This window comes from Crocuta crocuta, unplaced genomic scaffold (genome assembly GCF_008692635.1).
Source record: "Crocuta crocuta isolate KB4526 unplaced genomic scaffold, BGI_CrCroc_1.0 scaffold246, whole genome shotgun sequence".
Classification (NCBI taxonomy): domain Eukaryota; kingdom Metazoa; phylum Chordata; class Mammalia; order Carnivora; family Hyaenidae; genus Crocuta; species Crocuta crocuta.
In genome coordinates, this window is record NW_027531902.1 from 4,555,634 (window position 1) to 4,563,710 (window position 8,077).

Sequence of the window (8,077 nt, forward strand, 5' to 3'; positions counted from 1 at the left end):
CGTCTGGACCCCCTGTCCCCGCCGAGGGCGGCGCCGCTCCTCAGTCCCTCGTGCGGTGGCCTCCCGGAGTCGCCGCCCGCCCTGCCCTGGTCCTGCCCCGCTTCCTGAAGGTCCTGCCCAGAGTCGTGGTCTCCAGGGCCATTTATGACCTCCCGCTTCACACAGCCCGGCGAAGCCGCCTCATAAACCCCATTTTACTGATGAAGCAAACTGAGGCTCAGAGAGGTCAAGTCGCAGCTCGGCCTTGAATCTTGGTTTGACTTCGAAACCCACTGCCATCCCCGGTACTCCACCCCTGAACCCCAACTAAAGAGCACTTGCCAGGTTCCCAGCACCTTCTTACCGCTTTTCCCGAGTCCTGTGGGCCAGAGAGCTCCAGTACAGACACACGGTGTAGACTGCTCCCGTTCTGCGCAGGGGCAGACAGCGCCTGACGGTAACCGGCGGTGGAGTCCTCTCTCTCGGGCTCCACCCGAGAAGCACCGAAGGGCCGGAGAGCAGGTTCTTCCTTTTCTGCCGTCGTCACCTCCTCCTTCCAACCTCCTGGCTCCAGCTCCGAAGCTCCTCTTGGGAACCCCCTTCTCAGAAGCTGCGGGGACTTCAGCGGGTGACTTCAGCCGGGCCACCCAGCCTTGGCCCTCCATGCGTCTGCGCGCCTCCTGCGGGTGATCAGGGGCTGGTGTGGGGCTGCCGTGCCGCCAGGGTGGTCCTTGAAGGGCTCCATGGACGCGAGTTCTCAGCCTCTGCACCCCGGAGACCCCTCCCCCTACACGTTCACACAAACCGTCTCCGCAAGGTGACTGACCTCCCACATCGTGTGACCTGACCACCGTGAAAAGTGGCATCAAATAAGAGGAACGCAACTTCTTGCGAAGATTCACGATCAATCCCTTGTCCAATCACTTGTCCAAAGTCCGTATTTTGCAGAGGCCGGAAAGGGAGCCCCGGAGGGCGGACTGCTCTGCTCCAAGACAGCAAAGCAGGAAAGCCGGACTGGACAGGCCTCCTGCGGGTGCTGACCCGATAGCCCTGCGGGCCCAGCGCCCGGCCCCAGCCAGGCGGCCTCGCCCCAGGTCCCCTGTCCCCCCGGCTCGCTCTTCCTTCAGCCCCCGCGGAGCTGTGACCTGGGGTAGCCCAGGTGGTCCCCGGCGGTGGGGAGGAGCCCTTTCCTGGGGCCGTGGGATCGAGAAACATGGCGGAAGGGAAGGAGGAAATCGAGAAAGGGGGACATGCAGGCGCCTAAGGAGAAAACCAAGTGTCAGAGGCAGGCGGAGGAGGCCAAAAGAAGCGAGTGAATGCAGAGAGCCCGAGTCCCTTGTCTTTTTCCCTACCCTGCAGGCTCTCTCTTGAGTAGGATGGCCATATAATTTGTCACCCAAACGAGGACACTTTTGAGACTGAAAGAGGTCCTAACTGCAACAAGGGGCATAAGCCAGACTCGAGGGCAGAGCGTAAACCAGGACCGGGCCACGTGGCCACCCTATCCCTGAAGGACACCTCTGAGCCTTGGACGCAGTGGTTTCTCACCTCAGCTCTCGACAGGGGCCTTCCGCTTCACAATCCCGCTGGCATTTGCTCCTCTTTTATCTTCTGTCCTCACTGAGGAATCGCCTTTCACCTGGCCCCTCCACCTGGAAATCGCCTTCACCCTTAATTACATCCACCTTGTCCCCAAGTGCCGGCAATTGCGCTCCCAGCTCCCAGCGTGCGTCCCGCATCGCCCTTCCTCCTCTCCGCGCCTCCTCGGTCCCCTCTCCCCCGCGCCACCCTTCGGGTTCCGTCCCAGAAGCCCTCGAGCTCTGGATTTGGGCTGAGTCAGGGGCCACACGGCTGTGAGCCATCCGACAGAACGGCCTAACTTGCTGGACCCATTTCGTAACTTTTGCAAAATGTCCCAGAGTCTCTCCATGGGCTTTTTAAGGGTTGGCAGACCTCCTGGGGTTTGGTGCCACACGGGTGCCCACAGACGTGTATCCCTCGGTTTGCTTGGGGCTCAGGAGCCACGTAGGAAGGAACTCAGCCTCGCTTAGCGTCACAACTTCTTAGATCTTAGGCTGAGGTTTCTGGAAGATGGCTGGCAGGAAGCACGGTGAGGTGGGAGAGGGTCAGTAGAAAAGCGGGACAGGAAGTGAGGGGGGGGGGGGGGGGCGGGGGGGGGGGGGGGAATCTGGGTGGTGTATGAAGCCGGGCCTGGGCTTCACCCTCTGGGAGAGTCTGTGTTGGACTGAGAAGCAGAGGCAAGAGCTGGGTCCTGGGGTCCCGGCCCCCCTGCTGTAGGCCCCGCATCTGACAGGGTGGTGGTAGTGACAAGCGAGAAGGTGGCTCCCGCTGGCTGCAGGGGAGGGCACGGGAGAGGTCAGCGGCGTGGAGGAAGGGGCAGGGGGGGCATAGCCCTGGCAGAGGCCCACTGTTGGCCCAGAGGCCAGGCAGTGGCAGAGGGTAGCCGGTCAGACCTCGAGTGCGGCAGAGGGGTCAACGGAGCAGAAAGATGGTGAAAGGGGCCTGCGGTGGCCGGGGTGGTGTGTGAAACAGCCCTGCCCCAAGCCATCTCGGGGACAGGGAGCCTTGCCTGAGTCCCCGACTGGGGGAGGCCGGAGAGCATTCAGGTGCGCACCTCTGAGAAATCTAGGAAATACTGTATCCAATGTTTTCTTTTAGAAAAATTCGAAGTGTACACAAAGGTAGAGGTAATATGCTTATGAATCCCCATGTATTTCTATGTACCTGCGTACGCCTCCTCCTGATAATTGAGATATAGAATTCACACACTGTGACCGCTCATCCATTTAAAGTATACAATTCGTTTTTGGCGTATTCATCATCTTGTACCACTATCACCATGATTTTGCCATAAATCTGATTTGTGTCTCATTTGTTTTTTTTTTTTTTAATATTTTTATTTATTTCTAGGAGAGAGAGAGAGACAGTGTGAGCAGGGGAGGGTCAGAGAGAGAGGGAGACACAGACTCTGAAACAGGCTCCAAGCTCTGAGCTGGCTGTCAGCACAGAGCCCGATGCGGGGCTCGAACCCACGAACCGCGAGATCATGACCTAAGTGAAAGTCGGACGCTTAACCGACTAAGCCACCCAGGCGCCCCTGTGTCTCCTCATTTGTATCTGGACTGGGCGGCCGGACTGTCATTAGGCATTTCCAAGGCACGTGTACCATGAAATACCACACGCCCATTAGAAATGGTGCTTATAGAAGAATTTCAATGATTTGGGAAAATTCTCGTTGTATTGTGTTAATGTGAAAAAAGTCAGGATAAGGGCACCTGGGTGGCTCAGGGGGGTAAGCGTCCGGGTTCAGCTCAGGTCATGATCTCGAGGTTTGTGAGTTCAAGCCCTGTGTCGGGCTCTGTGCTGACAGCTCAGAGCCTGGAGCCTGCTTCGGATTCTGTGTCTCCCTCTCTCTCTGGCCCTCCCCAGCTCATGCTCTGTGTCTCTCTGTCTCACAATAATAAATAAATGTTTAAAAAAAAATTTTTTTTAAGTCAGGATAGCATTTCATGAATGGATGAAAATAAAAAGGAAACAATCAAAGGGAACATACTGTAATGTTAAAAGTATGTCCTGGTCATGGAATACGTGACATTGTTTCTCTAATTTTAAAATATTATCCAAAGTTTTATATAGTGAAGAAGTATTTATTTGATAATTAGAAGCCAGTTTAAACTTTACAAATGAGGGAGTAGGACCCCTGCTCACCTCCAAGATTCTGGTAGGTGCATATTCTCTATGCAGGCATTTTTCCTCCCACCAGAGGGCGCAGTGGGGCCTCACAGCAGTGCCTCTGGGATGAGTGAAGGCCTCCAACGGGTGTGGGGGGTGGGGGGTAAGGAAACGGGACAACATGAGGGTTCTGGGGATAACAGCCAACTTGTCTCCTCATTGGACACCCAGGGAGTGCCCTCATTCAACCTGTTTCTTTGATAAAAGAAATTCACTCTCCCCCCCACCCCGCCCCTCCCCAACTTGCTACTTANTCCAAGTTACATAACATACAGTGTAATAATGATTTCAGGAATAAAATTTAGTGATTCGTCATTTAACGAGATATATGATTTAATTATTGAGTAATTTTTTTATTTAATTTTTAAATGTTTTATTTATTTCTGAGAGAAAGAGAGAGAGAGACAGCGTGAGCAGGGGAAGGTCAGAGAGAGAGGGAGACACAGAATCTGAAACAGGCTCCAGGGTCTGAGCTGGCTGTCAGCACAGAGCCCGACACGGGCCTCAAACCCATGAACTGTGAGATCATGACCTGAGCCGAAGTCGGATGCTTAACCGACTGAGCCACCCAGGCACCCCTTGAATAAAATTTTTTAAAAGGGGGGCACCTGGGTGACTCAGTCGGTTAAGTATCATCCCACTTCAACTCAGGTCATGATCTCACAGTTTGTGGGCTCGAGCTCCATGTCAGGCTCTGTGCTGACAGCTCAGAGCCTGGAGCCTGCCTCAGATTCTGTGTCTCCCTCTCTCTCTGTCCCTCCCCGACTCGTGCTCTCTCTCAAAAATAAATAAAACATTTAAAAATGTTAAATAATATATGGAGCACCTGGCTGGCTCAGTTGGTAGAACACGCAACTCTTGATCTTGGGATCATGAGTTCAAGCCCCATCTTGGGTGTAGAGGTTAGTTAAAAATAAAAAAAAAATCTTTATTTTTTTAAGTGTTTATTTGAAACAAACCGTGAGATAATGACCTGAGCCAAAATCGAGAGTCAGACGCTTAACTGACTGAGCCATCCAGGCACCCCAAAATTTAAAAAAATATTTTAAAATAAATAATATAACTACTCTAGTGAGTGACTCCAGTTATGCTTTATACAGACTCAGAGCTGTGACGGTGTCCTTAGATGTCTGTCAGCTGACAGTTTTTCCAATTGTTCATTGCTATTGTATAGACATACAGTTGATTTGTATATATTGACTTTCAACCTTCTTAAATTTACTTACCAGCTTTCATAGCTGTTTTTGTAGTTTCCTCAGGATTTTCTATGCACGTAATTGCTTGTCTATGTAAACAAAGACAGTTTTATTTGATTGTCTCCGATTCGTATGCCTTTTAGTCAGCTTGGACCTCTAGCTCTGGGTTGAATCAGAGAGCTGAAAGTGGACATCTTTGCCTTGTTCCTGATTTTCTAGAAGGAAAGTCTTTCATCTCCCACCATTGAGTATGATGTTAGTTGTAGGGTTTTTGCAGGTGACTTTTATCAGACGAGGCAGTTCCCTTCTATTCCTACTGTTTTGTTTTTGTTTGTCCCCTTAATTTTTTGTTCTTTGTTCTTCCTTCCCTGCCTCTTTTTTTTTTCTATTTAAAGATTTTTTTTTTAATTTTTTCTACTGGCTTTTTACTATACTTCTTTCCCGTGTGTGTGTGTGTGTGTGTGTGTGTGTGTGTGTGTGTGTGTTTTCTAGGGATTACATTATTGATTCTTACATTTTCCCAGTACTATTTCATACTAAATATAGAAAACTGGTAATGTATAGACCCATCTATTCCCTCTCCAATATATTATAATGTTAGATGGATTCCTAGATACATCTTATTGACCCCACAAGTCATTGCTTTTACTTTAAAGAGTGACACATATAATAATGAAATGAAGAAGAAAATAACAGACCTTTACATTTACCCACTGATGGTCTTTTATTCCTCTCCGAGGCTCTAAGTTTCCATCTGGTATTCTATCCCTTCAGCCTGTAGGGCTTTCTTTAACAATTATTGTAGTGCAAATCTATGAATTATCTTTAATCAAAGAATGTCAATTTTTACCTCTTCTTAAAAGACGTTTTCACTGGATATAAAATTCTGAGTCAACACTTTTTTTCCAGCCTTTAAAAATATCCTTTTACTTTAGTATTTATTTATTTATTTATTTATTTATTTAAATGTTTTATTTATTTCTAGGAGAGAGAGAGAGAGACAGCGTGAGCAGGGGAGGGTCAGAGAGAGAGGGAGTCACAGACTGAAACAGGCTCCAGGCTCTGAGCTGGCAGTCAGCACAGAGCCCGACGCGGGGCTCGAACCCACGAACCGCGAGATCATGACCTAAGCGAAAGTCGGACGCTTAACCGACTAAGCCACCCAGGCGCCCCTTGTTTAGTATTTATAGTCCACTCTCTAGGAGCTTAATTTAGCTGTGTGTGTGTGTGCACGCACATGCGTGCGCGCATATGTGTGTTAAATTTAGAGTTTCTTTCTTTTTTTTTTTTTTTACTGTGTAAAGTTGCCCTGGCAGAATCTTACTCAACCACTACCAGAAGTAGATGTATCCCAACTTTATTTTTCAATTAAGCTTTTTTTTAAGTGAAACCTATAGGAAAGTTGCAAGAATATTACAACAAAGTCCCATATCCTTTACCTAGATCCACCATATAATACCTATTATTCTTTCCTTTTTCTAAACCGTTTCAAAGCAAGTTCTAGATATCATGCCACTTTGCCCAGTGTGTGTTTCCTGAGAACTAGAACATTCTCTTACACAGCTAGAATTCTATTAAGTTCAGGAAATTGAATAATACATAATATTCCATTCATATCTAATTTTTATGATCCTTTATAATTCATAACGTTTTTCTTTTCAAGATAAACTAGGATCTAGGATCACGCATTGTAATCCATTGTTATGTCTAATCTAGAACAATTTCTCAGCCAATTTCTCAGCCGTAGTTGAACTTCTAAGAAATTGACAATTTCTGGGGCGCCTGGGTGGCTTAGTCGGTTAAGCGTCCGACTTTCGCTTAGGTCATGATCTCGCGGTTCGTGGGTTTGAGCCCCACGTCGGGCTCTGTGCTGACTGCCAGCTCAGAGCCTGGAGCCTGTTTCAGCCTGTGACTCCCTCACTCTCTGACCCTCCCCTGCTCACGCTGTCTCTCTCTCTCTCTCTCCTAGAAATAAAGAAAAAGAAAAAAAGAAATTGACAATTTCCAAGAATATAGACCCTTTGCTCTGTAGAGCAGTCAGTTTGGGCTGATGCATCACGTCAGGAATACTCAGCACATTGCACCAGGAGACAGGTGATGTCAGTTTGTCCCATTTTTCATGATGTTAATTCGGATCACTCAGTTAAGGTGGCGTCTGCCAGGGGTCCCCACCGTAAAGTCACCTTTTCCCCCTTTGTGACCAATAAAGAGTTGGTGGGACAATGTTTGACCAAGTAAGCATCTCGTTCCCAGTCCACTCTCGCATCCCATGATAGCATCCATTACTGATTCCTGCCTCAGCCATTTCTTACTGTGATGGTCACCAGATGGTGATTTCCAAACTGTATCATTCCCTCACGAATCAGTTGGCATTCTACCATAACAGGAGCTTGCCCTCTACCCTCCCTTTACTTATTAGTGATTCATGAATGCTTCATATATTGTGATGCTCACACTGAAGTATATGTGACCAGTCGGAGCATCTTTCAGCTCGTTCCTGGGTTCCACTGTTATGGCCCCAACTTTCTTTGCAATTTTTCTTACTTCCTGGAACAACAGGATGCTCCTGGGTCATTCTGCACATTGCCTGTCTCCCCCAAGAATGGACTCGGCCATTTCGTCAAGAACTGCTGCTTCCTTTCAGTGAATTGTGGACTGTACTCTAGGCAGCACTACCTTGAGTCCAGATGAGAGACATTCACCAGAGATGAAAACAAATAAGAAGCTCGTGTTGTCACCTGAAGGAAATGGGTCCGCGACCCTGTCCATCTGCGGCTTATCTCCTGGGATGCAACACCGTAATCACCGCCCTCTCTGCTGGCAGGCTGCATAGACTGTAGAACAGTCTGAAAGTCTTATTGCTCATGTTTGGAGCGGCATGTGGGCACTGTCACCATGTGTTCTTACAAAAAGCTGAGCCAGGGGCGCCTGGGTGGCTTAGTCGGCTAAGTGTCCGACTTTCGCTTAGGTCATGATCTCGCGGTTCGTGGGTTTGGGCCCCGCGTCGGGCTCTGTGCTGACTGCCAGCTCAGAGCCTGGAGCCTGTTTCAGAGTCTGTGTCTCCCTCTCTCTCTGACCCTCCCCTGCTCACGCTGTCTCTCTCTCTCTCTCTCTCCTAGAAATAAATAAAAATAAAAATAAATACATAA